The sequence below is a fragment of the Podarcis pityusensis genome, assembly GCF_964106645.2.
Source record: "Podarcis pityusensis genome assembly, chromosome: 6".
In the NCBI taxonomy this organism is placed as follows: domain Eukaryota; kingdom Metazoa; phylum Chordata; class Lepidosauria; order Squamata; family Lacertidae; genus Podarcis; species Podarcis pityusensis.
The window spans coordinates 93,709,536-93,731,113 of record NC_138030.1 but is presented as its reverse complement, the minus strand read 5'-3'; the positions used below and the strand labels follow the sequence as shown (position 1 = coordinate 93,731,113).

Sequence of the window (21,578 nt, the reverse complement as noted above, 5' to 3'; positions counted from 1 at the left end):
TTGCAACTTACATCTTAGAATTAGCCAAATTGACAGACATAAGACGACAAAAACCAAAAAGTGAAGTAAAAAAAGAATGGGAGTGCCTAAATGAATACCTCAAAAGCCAAGGTTCGAGGGCAGAAATCTGGCTGAGTTTGGAATAACCTTGTGAAGTGAAAGGATAGGAAAGAAGGATTTATATCTAGATGTTAGGATAGAGACGATAAAGAAAACAGGAAGACAGGAAGACACAATGAGAGATAAAGGAGGTGCTGCGGGATTGGTGGAAGTCAATGTCTTGTTGTTGTTTTAGTGTTTATAATATTAACTTGTAAGATATGGATTTGTTTTTTGGTTTTCGTTGTTTTAGTTTTCGAATGTTAATTTTAGTGTGTTGTGTATTATTATTTTTTGATATCTTTCGTGTTGTGTGGAAAATACTAATAAAATTTAATAATAATAATAATAATTAATAAATAAATAAAAGATTACATCTTACTCCCTGGTGTGCGAGTTTTCTAAGTGCAGTGCTTTTTGAGGTGGGGGGGTGGAGCATTTGGGTTGACAAGAGCAGTTGAACACGCCGGACCCTGGTTGCCTTTGCATCGCCCCAGTCCAGAAAAGCTTTTCCACCTGAGATCTTGTTGCAGGTTTAAACCATAACTGCGATGGGTGAAGGTGGGAGAGAGACCTTGCATTTACCCTCTGAAGATCCTGCTGCCCCCATTGTGTCAGTGTTGCTCTCAAGCTCATCTGTCATGGGGTCAGCTCCTGCTGGGGCGCAAGGGGTTGCTCTCTGCACTGCTGGAATATTTATCTCCTCTGGCCGCAGTGCCGAGACAGCTGACAGTTTGATTTGTTATCTCACAAAGCCGGGGCCAATCTTTCCCTCAGAAGCGAGGGGAAAAACTGTGTGCGGAAGAAAGGAGTTGCTGCATGAGGCAGAAAGAAGGAGGGCTCACCAGACATTAAAGGTAAAGGGACCCCTGACCATTAGGTCCAGTTGTGACCAACTCTGGGGTTGCAGCGCTCATCTCGCTTTATTGGCCGAGGGAGCCGGCGTACAGCTTCCGGGTCATGTGGCCAGCATGACTGCCGCTTCTGGCGAAACCAGAGCAGCGCACGGAAACGCCGTTTACCTTCCCGCCAGAGTGGTACCTATTTATCTACTTGTACTTTGCCGTGCTTTTGAACTGCTAGGTTGGCAGGAGCAGGGACCGAGCAACGGGAGCTCACCCCGTCGCGGGGATTCAAACCGCCGACCTTCTGATTGGCAAGTCCTAGGCTCTGTGGTTTAACCCACAGCGCCACTCACGTTCCTCACCAGACATTGGCAAATGGCTAAACTAGGTACACTTTTAAAACAGAAGCACCAACAACCCGTTTTCTCCTCAGCCACATTCCCCTGTCATTCCTAGGGCCTGCGCAAGGCCTCCTTTCACAGCGTAAGGGCTGGCCCCTATTTTCTGCATGCTGTTCCTAGAAAATCACCGCCCCCGATTCTTCTTTTGCAAATGCCTTTAAACAAATATTATTTGTTTATTGCATTTCTATCCCGCCTTTCCTCCAAGGAGTGCGAGGTGGCTTACATACTTTGCTCCATCCTCATTTTATCCTCTGAGGTAGGATAGGCCAAAAAGCAGTGACTGACCCAACATCACCTAGAGAGCTTCATGGCTGAGTAGGGATTCGAAGCCTGGTGTCCCAGGTCCTAGTCTGACACAATACTATGCTGTCTCTCTTTGCATACTTGTGTACTAGCTTCATGTTTCAAATCCCAGCCCCAAAGTCTTTAGCAGTTAAATCTTCCAGAAGGCTGTGGCACATTGGCTCTATGCAAATGCACACATGAGCACTAGCATGTCACCAGGTGCATTGAGTGTCACTTGAGACACTACAACTACCGGCCAAGGAGATTCAGTTTGAACTGTTGATATCATTAACCAACAGAGCTCCCTGTCTGCTTCCAGACAGGGGCTTAATTTGCAAAGGGGACACTGAGACATTGCAAATGGATTGCTAGAAACAGGGTTGTCTTTTTTCCCCCTCGAAATTATTATAATTATTATTATTATTATTATTATTATTAATACCCCGCCCATCTGGCTGGGTTTCCCCAGCCACTCTGGGCGGCTTCCAACAGAATATTAAAATGCACTAACCTATTAAACATTAAAAGCTTCTCTAAACAGGGCTGCCTTCAGATGTCTTCTAAAAGTCTGGGAGTTGTTTTCTCTTTGACATCGAATGGGAGGGCGTTCCACAGGGCGGGTGCCACTACCGAGAAGGCCCTCTGCCTGGTTCCCTGTAACTTGGCTTCTCACAGCGAGGGAATCGCCAGAAGGCCCTCCTTGCTGGACCTCAGTGACCAGGTAGAACGATGGGGGTGGAGATGCTCCTTCAGGTATACTGGACCGAGGCTGTTTAGGGCTTTAAAAGTCAGCACCAGCACTTTGAATTGTGCTCAGAAACGTACTGGGAGACAGTGTAGGTCTTTCAAGACCGGTGTTATATGGTCTCGGCGGCCACTCCCAGTCACTAGTCTAGTTGCCGCGTTCTGGATTAGTTGTAGTTTCCGAGTCACCTTCAAAGGTAGCCCCACATAGAGCACATTGCAGTAGTCCAAGCGGGAGATAACTAGAGCATGCACAGATTTTACCAGGTAAAGGGGTGGTACAGGGTTCCAATCACATCATGAGGGTGCTGGGGTGGGGGAGGAATCTTGCACACAGGAGGAGCACCAAGCCCACAATAAACACCTGTCTGGTCAGCGATGGTTTCCAAATGCCTCTTTAACCAGAACCAGGACAATGCAGTGGTTAGAGTGCTGGACTGGGGCCCGGGAGAGCAGAGTTCAAATCCCATTTCAGCACTGAAATCCACTGGATGACCTTGGGCCAATCGCTCACTTCCAGCTTAACCTACCTCACAGGGGTGTCGTGAGGATAAAATGGGGAGGAGGAGGAGAAGTATGCTCTATGCCACCTTGAGCTCCTTGGAGGAAAGGGGGGGTATTAATGCAATGAATAATAAATGAATGAACCATAAAAAAGCCAGCTTTCGTCCCTGGCTTCTGATTCTCAGCGTCCAACTCACAATGCAACATTCAGGCAATATTCAACCCCAGAGAAGAAATATTGAGGGGGGGGCAGCAGGTGGAGAAATTGCTTCCAGGAGGGAGGAGAAGTACAGGGGTTGGTAGCAAGACACCAAAATGTATGGGGGAGTGGGGTTCCATATAATAATAATAATAATAATAATAATAATAATAATAATAATATTTTTTATTTATACCCCGCCCTCCCTGGCCAGAGCCGGGCTCAGGGCAGCTATCACCAGTAAAATTACAATAAAAACATAATGGGGGGGTTTAAAATACAGGCTAAAATGCAATTTAAAATGCAGCCTCATTTTAAAAGTAGCCCATGAATCAAAACCGTAAGGGGAGGGAAACCTAAGGGTCAGACTGAGTCCAAACCAAAGACCAGGCGGAACAGCTCTGTCTTGCGGGCCCTGTAGAAAGATGTCAAGTCCTGCAGGGTCCTTGTCTCTTGTGACAGAGCGTTCCACCAAGTCAGGGCCCGTACTGAAAAGGCCCTGGCCCACTAGAATGTCAGTCTACTGACAGATACCTTGAGGATGGGGACAGGATCCAATCTGGTTCCTCACAGAAGTTAGGACAGAGCATGGCAGAGAACGTCATCTCAAACGTCATCTCAGAAATGAAATACATATTGAATAATGAATAAAAGGGCAGCTCCTTGGATGACTGCTTTAGCATTTGCTAGCATTGTATAGTTGCCATGTTTACTATAGCAATTTTAAATTGGAGTGCATCTTATATGCATATGGGATTTTGAATTTTTAGCCACTTTGAAAGCCTGGGCTGCAAAGTAGAATAAAAGGGGGGGGGGAATTGGAGATAAAATGAATTCACTGAGTGGTCCAGAGCGAGTCATTATCTCTCCTCAGCAGCCTTCCACATCATTCCTCCCCCATTTTTTATTGGGTTTCTAGACTGGTAAAGAAAAAGCATTTATATGCGTTGTATATGCATTATAACATTGTGACACTAGATGTGGCACTGTGGAGTTCCATTTTTTTGCCAACGCAATTTCTCACACAAAGTTTACGTGTTTTTGATGTGTCTCGATCCAGCCTTGGAAAAGCACTCCATGAATGTGAAGTGTTGCTACACGAAGGATGGCTTCTGGCAGCTGCATTCCCTTGAGAAAGAGAGTCAAGTCTGGAGAACCCATTGTAGCCAAGGTTGGTTCTCTAGGTCAGAAACAAAAGTGAACCACAGGAGGTCCCATCTTGAGACTGAGGCCCAAGGATGAACTCAAAAGTATCCCTCCTTTCCTCCACAGCATCCTTTTCTGTGCACGTCAGCTACTCCTGCCATGGGCTTGCAATGGGCTTCTGCAGATCATCACTTGCCATCAACCTATCTGGTCCTTCTTCTGCCATATGAGAAGCTGAGAGCCCAGCTAAAAGAAGGGACTTCAGGAAAACGCAAGGCATGACAAAGAGATAGCATCCAAGCCCTTGGCAAAGAGCTAATGTGGAGAAGGAGGGGGAGCCTTAATGAATTCTATTTGGCTCTAAATCGCCTGACACCTTTGCTAAGCCAAGTGTAATTAACGTTATTAATGTTGAGACCACGAGGTCCTTGCCCAGGCCTCTCACCTTTGGGAAGCCTGGGGTCCAGCACCGCTTAGGGTCATTATCACACAGAGTTCTCCTCCTGCCCAGCCCAAGAAACAGAAGGCGAGCCCTCAGCCATCTGGCAGGGACCTCTCCAGGTGAAGGAGAGAAATGACCGCAGCTCGAATGACAGCCAAGGACAAGACAGCCAGGCCATTTTCATTGCTCCATTAACAGGTAAACTTCTCTGCTCTCTTTCATGCCACGCATCTTGCGTATACGATGTAGTTATAACAACTCTTCTGACATGTCCCTTTAGAACAGAGCTGTCCACCATTTCAGATGTTTTAACTGATAGATCATCTCCTTTTTAACCAATCAATACATGTAAATAAAATTTTGCATTTTATCAGAACTCCAGTCCAGATGCCTTTGAGATATTGAACAAGTTGAACAAGACTGACACTCACTGTCAGAAGGAGAGGCTGTTGCCAATATTTTATTTTTCATTCCTTATTAGAGAAACAGAGAAGATCCAAAATAGCCTCGCCAATTAAACACATGTGCCCCACCAGCTCCTCGCTGATTAATCGATGAAAGCATTAGTTGATAAATGTACCAATTAAACTTGGTGCCTCTACTCTGGACAACTGACTAATGGATAAAGAATGCTACTAAGACACACATTCACAATCCGCCTGCTGCCCTACTTATTTGGCTACGAACAATTCCCAGGCGACTCAGCATATATGTAAGAACTGCCCCACAGGCTGAAGGCTTTAGCTCATTTACAGTAAGACAGAAAGCAAAGTAGCACAAGCACAGCTCCTCTTAACTTATTAATGGCAGTATAGAAGGAAACTTCGACAGGGCTGAACTTGGCCTGCCTTTGCGTTACAGGCTTGTCATAACAGCTCACCCGGGCTGCGAACAGCATACTAATCCTTCCCAGCCTTCTGACAGATATCCTGCTTACGTGAGTCTGCAGAAACAGAGGGGCTTATCAAACACCCAGGGAGTGGAGGGGGTGCCAGAGTACATTTCCGACCTGCCACATGCTGCCCAGAAGCTGTGAGTTTGATGGGATTGTCGTGAATTGGAACAATATGTGCAGCTGTATTGTCCACCCTCCGAATGCTCGATGGCCAGGAAGGCCATGGGTGCCACATCTGGAAGAACATTTTCCAAGCGATGTTCTGTTTCTCTTACAAAGCTGAAACGAAATCAGGCGCTGGGGGTGGAGGGGACTCCATTGTCCTTGGTAGACTAGAGTGTTGCTCCCAGGAGCTTTAATTAACTGCCTATCTTGTCTCACAGAGCTACAATGTTTGTACATTTTCATGAGAAGCTCCTCTGGTCTCCTTTCATGGGCAAGGAGCCTAATCCCCTTGCATGCTTCAATGTCATATCAATTACCCATTCGATATTGAATTATCTCCATCAGAGTATTAAGCTAATGAGATGCGCTCAAGACTCGCGCACCGGGAATACCAAATGCAATGTACTCCCATCTAGAACTTGCACTCATTTGTTTTGCTATGTAATTAATGCCAATTAGTGTGTGTTCCTTTTCCCTCTTACACAACAAATCTAACAGCACTTCCCCTCCACTCTCTGAAATGTCTTTTTGGCTTCAAGACAACTGAAGAGATTTTCACATTGTCTGTCTATAGGTGTGTAGTGTTTGGAGGGAGGGAGGGACTAGGGATGGTTGAAGAATTTGATTCCCTTCACTCTTAACGCTGAATGTATCAAATCTGCACTTTCTGGAAAAATATGAGAACCGGAAAGTGCACACCCCCTTCAAAAATTCACACTTTCTGGATTTTCAATGCAGTTATTCAACCAAATGATGTTTCAAAAATTGTGTTAGGGGAAATTGTATTAGAGGAAAATGTGTATAAACACAAATATATTCATGAAAATAACATACAAAACGGCATTATATCAGGAGAAGTTGCTTGCAGAAAATGTGTACATTAGTCACAGCTGCAGACAAAAAAATGTGTCAGTTGAGAGAAATTCACAATAAAATGCTGAAGAATATTCATGAGGATTTTTTTTTTAAAAAAATCAAATTGCTGCAGAAATGAAAATCCAGCCATTTCTCTTTTGTAACGCAATGAAACAACTATGAGATCTCTCCGGATACGGATGAACATGAAGCTGTTTGATGCCTTTCTCAGCCATTTTAGCCTATATTGGTTGCTCTAGTCCAGGGGTCAGCAAGGTTTACCTCGCCTGGGCCGGTTCACTCCAGCGGAGATCCCTGCATGGGCGGGATTGTGTGTGGGCGTGAGCGCACGTGCATGCGATTTCTGGCACCTGCGCAGACGCAATTTCCGGCACCGCCATCTGCACAGATGTGATTTCTGGCATCTGTGTCTGCGCAGACGTGATTTCCAGCACCGCGGACATGAGAGCCCATGCCGGTTTTTCTGTGCCGGTTTAGCACAGCACATGGGGACTCACCAAGCAGGCGGCTTGTGGGCCAGTTAAACGACCACCGTGGACCACTTGTGGCCCATGGGCCTTAGGTTGCCTACCCCTGCTCTAGTCATTTCCTTGACTGCTTTCTTCTTCTTCTTTGGCGATCACTCGTAGCCGAGTAAGATTGTCTTCTATAAACACGGTTTTAACAACGTGACTGTGGAGGCCAATTCTGGATCCACACGTCCTTCCACAGTGGGGACATTGGTTTCCGGGTGGGAGCTGATCACGGTGTGGATTTGCCAAGTCTTTCCCAGTTGTCAGTGTTTATACTACATTTTTTTAGATTTGCCTTGAGACAGTTTTTAAACCTCTTTTGTTAACCACCAGCATTACGCTTTCCATTTTAAAGTTCGGAATAGAGTAGTTGCTTTGGAAGACAATCATCAGGCATCCGCACAACATGACCAGTCCAACGAAGTTGAAGTTGAAGAATCATTGCTTCAACACTGGTGATCTTTGCTTCTTCCAGTACACTGATATTAGTTCGCCTGTCTTCCCAAGTGATGTGTACATTTTTTTCGGATGTGTAAATTTTGTCGGAGACACCATTGATGGAATCTTTCAAGGAGCTGGAGATGGCGTTCATAAGTGGTCCATGTTTCACAAGCTTATAGTAAGGTTGGTAGTACAATAGCTTTGTAAACAAGCATTTTGGTTTCCCTGCGAATGTCCCTGTCCTCAAACACTCTGCACTTCAGTCGGGAGAAAGCCTCACTCGCAGGGCTCAGGCGATGCTGGATTTCCTTGACTACAACCTTCCCTCCACTCCAGGAATTATCTCCATCCCTTTAACTCTTCCCTTTCCAAATAATTTGCTCTTAGGTCTGTCCCACACCCCAAATTGCTGTCACAATTCATATTGCAGTGAGTGGGGCAGAACTTTCAATCCTTCCCACCTGGGAGAAGAGAGGATCGAGGAGGATTGGAAGAAATTTAAGAACTATTTACAAAAGCATTGTAATTTGAGTGAATGCTAAACAAGATGCTAGACTAAAATAACTGAGCACCACTAAATTTAGAAGTTTTTAAGAAAATAAGTAAGACTGTGAAAATTTAGCTCCTTTCGAGAATTATAAGATTATGAAATATAGAAGGGATATAAGAATTTAAATAAGATGATAAATTGCTGACAAAATGTTACAACGATGAAAGTGGGAGCGGAAGATGTGAGGAAGTCCAAAGAAAATGTGAAACTATGTTAAGACAAATGTTATATTGTTTATTATGGTTACTTTTATTGTAAAACCCAATAAATTGCTTTAAAAAAAAAAAAAAGAACTTTCAATCCTTCCCACTAGCTTCCAGGCAGGAGGGTCTCTGCCACTTACCAGAAGGAGGGAGGGAGGCTGTGGGGAAGTTAGTGCATCCACAACACACTGAATTCTCCACCACTTCACCCCTCCCAGTAAGCCCACTACTAAGGAAGCTAGCACTGAGGTCCAGCCCCATCAGACAAGCCACATCTTGCTCTTTCCCCCACCCCAAAGGCCCCAACATAAATCACCTCCCCTGATATTTGGGGCTGGGAAAGGGGAATTGATCACTTGACTATATAATTTGGGTTCCAGTATTTGGGAAGCAGAGTTTGAAGCAGAATAGCAACAACTGGGTGCTGCTAGCTCACCCACGTCTAGAAGCATCCCTTGTGAAATATATACCCAATCAACTGCTGCACTCTGCAGAAGGCCCTCCTATCAGGAAGTCTGTTCTGCACAATATAGGAATCAGTCCCCTAGTGCCTTTGGAATTCCCTCCCCCTCGAATATTAGGCTGGCACCATTTCTGTTGTCTTTTTGGTGTCTAGTGAAGACCTTCCTCTGCAAAAAGTCTTTTAAATAAAAAATATTTCCCTGTCCTCAACTATACTGCCATTGTGTGAGGAGGTGTGTGTGAATCTGAATTTACGATATGGTTTATATCTGTAGATCATAGCATACGTATAAGATTGACATAACTAATATGACATGACCTTTGGTGACCCTGGATCAAGCCAGATTTCAGCCCCCTGCTGAAAGGCATTTGGGCAGGCATAGGCAAACTCAGCCCTCCAGATGTTTTTGGGACTACAATTCCCATCATCCCTCACCACTGGTCCTGTTAGCTAGGGATCATGAGAGTTGTAATCCCAAAACATCTGGAGGGCCAAGTTTGCCTGTGCCTGCTTTTGGGCATATCCTGAGTTCATGCACACCTGACCTAATCTTTTAGATTAAAACATGCCAGTTTAGTTGGTAAGTACAGGATATTCAACTCTCCAGTGGGATCCATTCACACATTGGTAGGGAGAGTTGAAGGCAGATAGAGATGCCTAGGTTCAGGTAATGGTTCACCATCACAAGTCATTGTTAAGCAAACGGGATGGCCAGTTTTAACCATTTCTCACTATCCTGGAAGGAACTATGGACATTGTAGAAATCACTCAGCCTGCTCCCCTCTCCACTGGTATGACTTGGCCAAAAGGTATAAAACCCTATTATAGATTCAAAGGTTGGTTAGCTCAGAGCTCCACCAGGGCAGCACTTACCCAGCACTCCCCAGGACTCAACACACATTTGCTTTAACAACAGGTATACTTTCCTTCCCCCGCCTCCCTTCTTTGCACTTCTAGTTTCTGCTTATGCTTCTGTAGGCCTTTTAGAATAGTTAGGGAACCTTTAATCAAGGTGTGTATGCATTGTGATTTGCTACCTACTTTAGACTGTAACTTTCCTGTCCGAAGCAGCATTTATATATATTCTGTCACTCCTATTCTATATATTAAACCAAGCTTTTTTATTTCTTTGTGTGAGAGCTTCTTGTGGGCATAAGAATAAGGGTTAATACACATGCATAACCACTGCATGTCATAACTCTCCTAAACCTCTCAGCTGTGTGTATATGAACACACATGAATTTTAAGATGCTTTGGGCTGTTTTTATTGTTTTATCTTATGTGTTTGCCAACCTGGGCTCTTTTGGGAGGAAGGGCAGGACATAAATTTAACAATAAGATAATAACACTAATAATATTAATACTATAAATAAGGGGGATAACTCCCCACCCATCCCCTGGGCTCCTTAGTAGGAGGGCAGAAGACAAAGGTCATGAATGAAATATTAGGAATCCTGTGAGTTGTGAGCCTAGATGCCACATCTTCCCATTGCACTTCACCCACAAGCCCATGAAGGGGCCGTGGGCCAGCAGCTGTCTTGGCCACAGTCCCCACCACACTGCAGACCATGGGGTCAATAGGGGTCAATAGTAATGGCCTGCTTTATAGACTTGATTTAAGACACAGTTGTTATCTTCAACTAAAAGCTGCCCTGAGTGCAGGGGGACTTGAGAGAAAAGCATTGTAAATAAATGATAATAATAAATATTGAAATAATGTATGCAGAGTGCTTCAGACGCTCAAAAATGCGATAAATTCTTATTTTCCATGTATTTTACCTCCGCAAGAGCTGTTCGTGGCGAAACTGCTTACTGCTAGAGCATCTGTTTCTTGGGCTAGTGCCATTGACTTGAGTTAAATACATCTAAATTTCTAGACATTGCACAGCTTAGCTTCGATGAAACATTCTCATGCAATGGCTCCAGCAGTTGAGTGACATGATGGGATAGGCCAGGAACCAAGGGCTGGCATTTTTCCTCATCCGTTGCTTTCTGCACAGACTCAGCCTTTTCCACTACAGATGTTGCAATACCTCAAGGACTGCCTCTCCCCATAGGAACGGACACAAACCGTGCAATCATCATCTGAGGCCCTTCTTTGTGTGCCTCCTTCCAAGAGAGTTCCAGAGGGTGACAACTTTATTATCATTAATAAATAAATGGGGGGCGCTGGTGGCGCTGTGGTCTAAACCACTGAGCCTTGGGCTTGCCAATCAAAAAGTCGGCGGTTCAAATCCTCGCGACGGGATGAGCTCCCATTGCTCACTCCCAGCTCCTGCCAACCTAGCAGTTCAAAAGCACGCCAAAAAGTGCAAGTAGATAAATAGGTACCACTCTGGTGGGAAGGTAAATGGCGTTTCCGTGTGCTGCTCTGGTGTTGGTGTTCCATTGCGCCAGAAGCAGCTTAGTCATGCTGGCCACATGACCCAGAAAAACTGTCTGCGGAGCGGACAAATTCCGACTCCCTCGGCCTGTAAAGCCACAACCCCAGAGTCGTTCGTGACTGGACTTTACTGTCAGGGGTCCCTTTACCTTTAATAAATAAATAAATAAAAATGGTGGTTTTCTGTCCAAAGTGCAAGAGAATGAGACTGCAACTACCAACTGCTGCAAGATGGAGTCCAGCCCACTTCTGAGTTCATACTGCCCTTGGGTGATTCTTCTTTTGAGTGAAGAGTGCTTCCTTTCACTCAAAACAGGCAGGATGATCAGCTAATAGGAGAGCAGTGGCAGTGGTGGAACAGATGGCTTGTCCACACAGGGCTTTATTGTTAGTCTGAGGCTGTCTTAGTCCAAGATTTCTGGGCATTGTTCACATGATGTTGCCCTTGACCACAACCCATCCCTCTTTTTTTCTAGAGTGAATTCAGGTTTCACCAATCCTGGGAATATCTGAAAACAAAGCAAAATGCAAACACGATCCACTTAGGCCCGGCTATGGGGTACACTGCTGCTGCTTGCCCTCATTTTAGTTAGGGTGGCACCAGCAACATCTATGCAATTTGTGGGATTGCATTCGCAAATCGAGAGTTTGTGTTTGTTTGCAGAATGGAAAGACATGAGGAGCCTTTCTCCTATTTTCCTATTTTCTAGTCCCTCACATGCAAGGACCCACATAAGAACATTGTAGTAGGGATAGGGGAAGAGAATGGCTTTGCTGGAGGGTGGAGGCTTGTTTGGAAGTCCAGTCTTGCCCCACACAAAGCAGTGACTTGGATCTCTTATGACTTAAAGAAGTAAAGCTATAATGGCTTTTTGTTTTGCTGAACTGTGGATTGAGCTTGGAATCCTGCCCTTGTGTGGAGGCAAGCCTGCCTGGAAACAAGCAAAAGGCACCCTACACAATGGTTACGGAAAAATCTAGGTGTGAGGCTGCTCAGTCACCCAGCTCGTCGGGCAGAAACCGCGGGTCCCTGCAGAATAAAGGAAAGAGTCCAGCCACCAACCGGAGCAAATAGCTGTAGACCAAAGTTTATTGCGCAACAGGTTCATAGAGGAATTTTGAACCCTGAGGATGGAGTGGCAATGACTTTTAAAACTTTCCCACCATATCCCAGAATACAGTTTGTACAGGATCACTGACACATCATTGCTACATCACTGACATGTCACAAAAGGGGAGGGGTAGACAGGGGTTACACTAGTTCAACCTTGGCAAACGTGTCCAGACAAGAGCTTGGTACAAGATTAACATAAGCAGACATGTCAGGGCAAGACTCAGGTATAAGATTAGCATAGGCAAACACCTCTGAAGTCCCACCACCCAAAGTACAATAGAACTTTCTTTGCATGTCTGGACCCCTTGGCAAGTCTGGTGATGGGATTAGGCTTTCATTGGCCAGCAATTGTCACCTCTGGGAACTTCCTGGAGTCCTTTTTCAAGGGGAAAACAGCTTTAGAATGGAGGAAACTGGCAAAGAAGTTGATTTTATATTATTTTTAAAGCTAGGTAGCTTCCCTGAGCTGTCAAGTTGAAAGGATGCATTCAGGCATAACTTTTAACAACTTTAAACATGCCCCCCCCCGGTAATTTCCATAACAACAATGAACCCAAACCTCCCATCACCAGGGCAGCTGTCCTGTAGGCTCCCTTGTTTAACGAGGTTGTTTTTCTTGCCTTCTTTCTTACACCCCCTCCCTCTCCATTGTTCAGGATTTCGTGCTCTTGCTTCGGAGACTCGGTTTGAACAATACGCCGCAATTTCTTCCTTGTTGATGGGGAATCACAACCCGTCAAGCCGAGCTTTTGAGAAAGTTTTGCTACTAATCAGCGTGATTAGCTCAGAGTCCACTCTCCAAAGAAGGGTCACGATCGGGCCTCGGCTTGCAGCACGGCAAACTATGCTCGCTCGCATTTCAAAGCTCTTGCCCCGCTAACAGACCACTCTGCACGTATCTGGCTGAAGTGTAGCACACGCCGCCGAGCCGAAAGGAGTTCAGTGGCCTTGACAACTGGCAGGCATAAACTTTTATGTGTCAAGCTTTCCGTGGCAAAGGGCTATTATTCTCTGGCACGGCGAGAGCAGCGTGCGCTTTTTACAGAGCAGAGGCCCCTCCTTTTGCATCGCAGAGCTCCATGGCCCGGGGATATTATGTGCATTGTACCAAACAGCAGAAGCCAATCATACATTATTCTGCGAGGCGACAGCGAAGGAGCACCTTGACAAAGGACAGCTGCTCGTTGACTTCAACAAGCTTTGGAATCCTTCCACAAAGGGGAATTTGGCAAGTACGGACCAGAAAAAAAGGAGGAAGTTGCTGAGGACTCATGGCTTTGTCTCAAGACATGTCCTAACGAAGGGAACCGAGTGTCGATTGAAGACTGCGAGAAATGCCTTCCTAGATCACACCAAGATCCATCTAATGCAACATGTTGCTCCCTGCTGTCATAGCACGGGAACAACCTTCTCCAACCTGGTGCCCTCCAGACGTTTTGAGCTACAACTCCCATCAGCCCCACCCAGCATTGCCAATGGTCAGAGATTATGGGAACTGCAGTCCAGAACATCTGGAGGACACCAGAGTGGGGAGGGCAGCATAAGGACCTAAGAGCCCTGCAAGATCAGACCAAAGGTGAATCTAGTCCAGGACCCCATTTCACATAGTGACCTAAAGGTAAAGGTAAAGGGACTCCTGACCATTAGGTCCAGTTGTGGCCGACTCTTGGGTTGCGGTGCTCATTTTGCTTTATTGGCCAAGGGAGCCGGTGTACAGCTTCCGGGTCATGTGGCCAGCATGACTAAGCCACTTCTGGCGAACCAGAGCAGCGCACGGAAACGCCGTTTACCTTCCCGCCAGAGCAGTACCTATTTATCTACTTGCACTTTGACATGCTTTCAAGCTGCTAGGTTGGCAGGAGCAGGGACTGAGCAACAGGAGCTCACCCTGTCGCGGGGATTCGAACCACCAACCTTCTGATCGGCAAGTCCTAGGATCTGTGGTTTAACCCACAGCGCCACTCGCATCCCCATAGTGTCCTACCAGATGCCTATAAAAAGCTCACGAGCAGAGCCTGAGTGCAATGTCGATCTCCCATTACAATTCTTTTCTCTTGAAGGTAGTGCATAGCCATCATGGCTGGTTGGGTATTGATTTGTCTAATCCTTTTTTAAACACCACGCTCACAATGACATCTTCTGGTGATGCATTCCAGTTTCACTATGTGCCACGTAAAGTACCGTATTTTTTGCTCTATAAGACTCACTTTTTCCCTCCTAAAAAGTAAGGGGAAATGTGTGTGCGTCTTATGGAGCGAATGCAGGCTGCGCAGCTATCCTAGAAGCCAGAACAGCAAGAAGGATTGCTGCTTTCGCTGCACAGCGATCCCTCTTGCTGTTCTGGCTTCTGAGATTCAGAATATTTTTTTTTCTTGTTTTCCTCCTCCAAACACTAGGTGCGTCTTGTGGTCTGGTGCGTCTTATAGAGCGAAAAATACGGTACTTCCTTCTTGTCTCCAGCATCATGCCTCACTTCCCCAGAAGAACACAGAGGTATTGATGGTTCCCCCCCCCCCAATGTTTGTCTAGGCAAACTACCCATCTCTACATTTGACTCCATTTATGACTAGAGTCACTGAAAGCCTTGTTCTCCTTGAATTTGCCTAACATGGCATATGCAGAGCACTCAGGTGAGAGTTGGGCAAGTATTTTCAAGGGAGGCAAAGGTGATGTCATAGGATCCTTGCTCCCAGGGAGAGGTGCTGCCCTGTCACCCTCCTGACTGGGGCGTCCCTGCTGCGTACTTGGATGGGGCAGGGGGGCACGGTGATCACACCAGTGCCCTGGTAAGTGACATCGCTCTTGGGAAGGCAATGGTTTGTCACCACTCCTTTCTGCGGGGTTTGTTTATTTTGCCCCACTATTGTCTCTGTCCAGACAGGTTTGGAGATTTTTAGTACAGTACAAAAATAAGCCAAACAAGAAAAATGTGTGCACCTACCACAAGTATTGATTTCTCTACAGCACCACATCCACTTCTGAAAAATTCTTCTTTCTTTTGTCTCCTGGCTTGCAGATGGGGAGCATTGGGGGGGAAAGAGCTCATATCATGCAATCCTCATAACCAATGTCAAACAGTGGCGTCCCCAGAGGGATCTCACGATATTTCTCCGCTTTCATGCTTGCACGCAAAGGCATTAGCAGAAAGAAGATAAGAAGGAACCAATAGGTGTAAGATGTGGTATTGAACAGATTTCCCAATGCGTTTTGAACATCCATGTTCTTCTTCAGGGAAAACAATCAGGAATACAAGTCTTGGAAACAGCATTCAATATAATCCAGCCTCTAGCAGACCTGTGGCTAAACTGATCACCTTGTTCAACATTTAAACACTAAGCTCATCCTAAAGAAGCTGTTCTCTTAAATCTAATAATTGATTACTGATTAGATGCTGAGTAGTTCCCCCTGCGGAAGAACAAAGGTATTCGGATGCTTTAGCTGAGTTTTCTGCATTGCAGGGGGCTGGACTGGATGCCTCTTGAGACCCCATCCAGCTCTATGATTCTATGATTCAAAGCACCCCCAACCCACACAGATTTTAATCCAGGTGTTCTCCCTGCCCCTTTTGCTTGAAGAAAGCTATGGTTTTCCCAGTAGTGATGTATGGAAGTGAGAGCTGGACCATAAAGAAGGCTGATCGCCGAAGAATTGATGCTTTTGAATTCTGGTGCTGGAGGAGACTCTGGAGAGTCCCATGGATTGCAAGAAGATCAGACCTCTCCATTCTGAAGGAAATCAGCCCTGAGTGCTCACTGGAAGGACAGATCCTGAAGCTGAGGCTCCAATACTTTGGCCACCTCATGTGAAGAGAAGACTCCCTGGAAAAGACCCTGATGTTGGGGAAGATGGTGCAAGGAGAAGGGGACGACAGAGGACAAGATGGTTGGACAGTGTTCTCGAAGCTACTAACATGAGTTTGACCAAACTGCGGGAGGTAGTGGAGGACAGGAGTGCCTGGCGTGCTCTAGTCCATGGGGTCACGAAGAGTCGGAGACGACTAAATGACTAAACAACAAAAAGGAGGACTGAGAGAGAGAATGCACCCCATTGGATTACAATCCTCAGGGTCCCTTCCCACTCCTTGATTCTACCATTAAAATCTGTGTGGGTCATGTCTGGAAGCAACAGGAAAACTAATCCAACTATGTCCTCAAGCTGCAAGCCTCTCTTCTGCAGGAGACTTTTGCATCAAAGAGAGAGAAAGGCGACACTAAATTTTGTTGTGATCTACCACTGGTACAGGATTTTGATACCCTGGGCAAGGCATCACTGGCCAGACTTCATCAGTGCTTCATTCACTACTGTTCCCTTAAGGAATTTCCCACCTGCCAAGCAGGGCTCCCAAAGTGGGGTGATGAATGGTCCCAAGGCACCATACGTGCACATTTTATTAAGGAACAGGGTTGTATATTGAATGAGATCATTAACTGGGTAAGATGAAGGATCTTCTGAGACTCAGGCCACGTCACAGAACTAGTAGAGAGGCAGAGGCCATTGAGCCTTAGGGTTCCCCTCCCCAAGGAATAATTCCAAATTAGCCAAGTGGCACAGTGCCTTACACGATATAAATCTGTTGGATGACCTGTTTATTGAGCATGTTTATTGAACATTCATCCTGATTTATTTGCAGGGAGGTCATTCAATGTTGCATCAAGCAATCTCGTTCAGGTCTGCACAAACTAAGGCCCACCAAGCCAAACCTGGCTGGCTTAGGGTTGCCAGGTCTCATGATCTAATCTGAAATTTCAGGGCTTCCATTTCCTTCTCAGGATATCAAGGGAAATAAGTAAAATCTGATATTAAGCAGCCTAAGCCAACTAGAGACAGCCTCTCTTCTGCTCAGATAGGAGGTTTTAGTCCCAGTTCTTTACTCCCATGATCACCAGCCCCCACTCCTCAGCCACCAGGTATGGCCAGGATCTACTTCCTGAACTTCCAGATGCCTGTAGTTTTCACCATGCCCTCACCAGGGGAAGGATCCCAAACTCAATTCACAGTTCAACCCACAGTTTTACAAACCAAACAACCAACCTGATAAAGGTAAAGGTAAAGGTACCCCTGACCGTTAGGTCCAGTTGCGGACGACTCTGGGGTTGCGTGCTCATCTGACTCTATAGGCCAAGGGAGCTGACGTTTGTCCGCAGAAAGCTTCCAGGTCATGTGGCCAGCATGACTAAGCCGATTCTGGCAAAACCAGAGCAGCTCACGGAAACGTCATTTACCTTCCTGCCGGAGCGGTACCTATTTATCTACTTGCACTCTGACGTGCTTTCGAACTGCTAGGTTGGCAGGATCTGAGACCGAGCAACGGGAGCTCACCCCGTCGCGGGGATTCGAACCGCCAACCTTCTGATCGGCAAGCCCTAGGCTCTGTGGTTTAACCCACAGCGCCACCCATGTGGTCCTTTAAGTCCTAAGAGACCTAAGCAAAGGCAGATTCAGGGCAGCTCAACTGGTCCCACTGCACTGGGACGCCACCACTGAAATTTGAAAGACCAAAGTCTGCCCCCGACCTAAGCCACTGCTTGTGGGGCACGAAGAGCTCCAATGGGGTTGCAAGGTGGTTCCAGAAACCTCCACCCCCCAGGAAAATATTTCTATGTGTCCCTTTCCCAGTCTTCAGTGATTGGATTGAATCGGGGAAGCAGAACAGGGTCCTTCTTCCCTTCACTCCATAAACAAATTCTGGCTTATCTCTCCACACCTTCACTCAGATCGATCTTTCTGGCGCCAAATTAACAGAAGAGAACACAAACAGCAGTAGTCTGCCAGTCAGAAGCAGATGTACTTGGGGTTTTGCTATTCTTTTTTGAATTCCCTGGGATGGGGGCAATCCAGCTTCGCTCAACAACAAAATGTGGATTAGATTCTGGTTGAGGGCATTGTCATGGGAACAACACCCAGAAATATTGGTGAAGCCCAGTGTGGACAAGCCCTCTGATGGGCACCATCTCTTCTCCCCACCCCCCCACCCCACACCTCAGGTCTCTGGGTCTGGGTTACCATGCCCTGGCAACCCAAAGCCTACCAAAATTTTGAGGTTTGCCCTGCCAGAGCCTCTATAGTGCCACTGCTTATTCTGTATAAACAAAAACAGAAAAACCTGCAAAAACAGAACCTGGGGGGGAACTTGGCAGGTCACAACACACTGCTGGTTCTCTGTGTTATTCCTTTTTCTTTATAAAACCCCCCAACTTATATTGATTTTCACTTACAGATGAAATAGATATAAAAAACAAAAGAAAACAAAGAGAAAGAGAACAGCATCAACAACAACAAAAGCGAATACTGCGTGAAGCTCTCCGTGTTATTCCTGGTGGGTCATGCGATGGTCAAGTGTCTGCCCAAAGTTTATTCATGCACAAAAATGAACTGTAACTATCCAGATCAGAAGGAGCACTCATTTGAAAGCAACTGCACAGCTTGTTTGCAACCTGTACAGCACATTTCAGACACACAGACAAACCAACAAATAATCTATCTCCATGGCCGGGTTTATGCTTTTCTTGTTAAATGACAGGCACCGCCAAAAAGTAAGAATCTGCAATTACTATTTAAAAACAGCGCAAATAAGATCTGCAGTTCAGAGAATATTTGTCACCCCTGGAATGCTAAAAGCTTTTTTTTTTTTTTACTGCTGATGTGCAGCCAACACAATACATTCACCTGCCGAAGTAAGCAGGCTGACTGAACAGGACATGCTGGAGATTAAAACCTTCCAATCTCCGGTTTCACAGAACCGCTCAATGCCCAGTAGCAAGTCCGATGAGCCAGACGGCATTTCTAACAAACAGCTATGCAAGGAAAGCTCTGAACAAAGTTCCTGCCACCCAAAATTTAAAGCAACATGCCAGGGCTATAGTTTCCCCTCTCACCAAGCTACAATTTCCAGCACCCTTAACAAACTACAGTTCCCGGGATTCTTCCAGGGAAGCCATGTGCTTTCAAATGTGCATTGCATGTGCTTTAAATTTGTGGTGCAGATCCAGGTGCCATCTATCACGGCACCCCCTACTTCCATTAGTAGGGTAGATCTTGGTGGGCTGTGGGGGGGGGGGCACATGTTTCAGTTTTTTAACCCACTGTTTTGTGCAAGTGTGGTATACTGGAAAACATATATCTCAAAAATAAAAATAAAAACAAGTTTGCCATGCACAGACCTTTGTGTATGCCCACAATGGACCTCAGGTTTCCGGAATTCAGAGAGGGTGGGGAAGTAGTAATTGAATGCAAGGGACAACACCACACAGTGCGAGTCCTGCTCATTATGTGGAAGGGAAACACTTCCATTTAAATCACTCGTGTGGACAAATTTGCTCAAAAGTGCACAGAGAGAAATCAGATATGTGTGATCCACATGTGCAGTAATACTCTGGTGTGTATGTCATTGCCTAAATAATGCATCTGTTGAGGGCACAGCTGTAATTTCCCTGCATTTTGGAGCTACACAGAAAACCTTTAAGCCCAAAAGGTTTTTTGTCAACTGAATATTTTTACAGTCTGTGACTCCAGGCTGAGTGTGGCTTGCCCCTCCTGATCTTAACAGCAGATCCCAAAAGCATGACAGAGGAGAGGATCAGGGTGTGTGTGATCAAAAGGGGGAGATATACAAAAATTCCCACAAATCAAAGTATCTGCTTTATTGAACAAAATGCCTCATACCAAGCCCAAGGCAATAATATTAAGTGGATAGATGAGACTTCCCTGACACTTGACAATGGCAAGTTTCAGTGAGTCAGGGCAAGAGATTTCGGGAGGGTCAAACCAAAATGCCAGTACACAGAGCAGGGTGGAGAGAAGGTGGGAGAATTTAAGTCCATGTCAATGAGTCCTCCCTGAGTCTATGTCCGTTGGAACACACCACAAGAAATTAGAAAGATCCATAAGGTAAAGGTAAAGGGACCCCTGACCATTAGGTCCAGTCGTGGCCGACTCTGGGGTTGCAGCACTCATCTCGCTTTATTGGCCGAGGGAGCCGGCGTACAGCTTCCGGGTCATGTGGCCAGCATGACTATGCCACTTCTGGCGAACCAGAGCAGCGCACGGAAACGCCGTTTACCCTCCTACGGGAGCGGTACCTATTTATCTACTTGCACTTGACGTGCTTTCGAACTGCTAGGTGGAGCAGGGACCGAGCAACGGGAGCTCACCCCGTCGCGGGGATTTGAAGCGCCGACCTTCTGATCGGCAAGTCCTAGGCTCTGTGGTTTAACCCACAGTGCCACCCGCGTCCCAGAAAGATCCATACTTGCAGTTAATCCCATACTAAATACTAGCAAGTCACATCTGACTTTTGCCTTTCTCAGTACTCATTCTTTTTTTAAAAAAAAATAAATATTCATGTGTATAGCGTATCAGTTTGTGGGGAAATCGATTTAAAAGGGAAACGTTTTGGGCAATTCTTAGTTTTTACTGATACAGTGTAGAGGTGACCTTTAATAATATACATTTTAAGGTTTCAAGTGACAACTCTGACTGTATTAGAATGAAGGATGGACTAACCATTACATTTGATTTCTAAATTCACCACACACCAAAGTTCACCAAAAGTATAAAAGAAACTACCCAAGTTTCCTTGAAGACAATGAGCTGTACACACAAGCAACGCTTCTACCCACTCAGGAATATCTTGCATTATCAAGCTGATTTTCACGCGGCTCACCCCCACCTTTATTCTTCCCTCTCCCCCAAATAATGATGTTGGGAGAAGTTACCATAGCAACACTGCAAATGTGAACTGAGGTCACATCCAATCCATACATTAACGCATTCCTATGCCATGTTAACAGTTATGGTTTCCAATTCTGGAAACTGTAGTCTCTTGAGGATGCTGAGAGCCACAGCTCCCTGAGGGGTCTCCTAAAAACTCTCAGCACCCTGAACTACAGCTCCCAGGATTATTAGGTAAAAGCCAGGATTGTTAAGGTGGAATCAGAGTTCTTTCAATGCCACAGTGTCAGTGTTACCTGGTCTATAATGAGCAGGCATCGAAGCTGTGAATAGTGTTGTTATTGTCCTCACTCAAGCTTGTGGAGACAAGATTTCTTCTAACTATCACATTTGTATCTCAACTTGCACCCAGAGTTCAAGGTGGCATGCATGTTTCCTCCCCATTTTACCATCAGAATAACCCTGTGAGGAAGGAAGATAGGCTGAGAGCTAGTGATCATCATGGCCGATTAGGGATTTGAATATCGGTCTTCTGTCTTGCTCATTTTAAATTTGCACACAAGCTCTTGCAAAGAGCACTGACTTGATACAACAATTTGGTTTTTGGGGAGGCTGCCTTTGCTTATCATAACTGTCAG

At 45.7% G+C, this 21,578-nt stretch overlaps 2 long non-coding RNA genes across 2 annotated transcripts in view; both read left to right on the top strand.

Moving 5' to 3' along the window:
- LOC308480697 overlaps positions 1–21,578 on the top strand; it is a 386,007-nt gene that overhangs the window by 322,327 nt on the left and 42,102 nt on the right. The window lies entirely within an intron of this gene.
- Positions 12,414–13,253, top strand: LOC308478889. The gene is made up of 2 exons (XR_013987356.1): positions 12,414–12,494; positions 12,927–13,253. It is a non-coding gene; the product is annotated as an uncharacterized lncRNA (long non-coding RNA).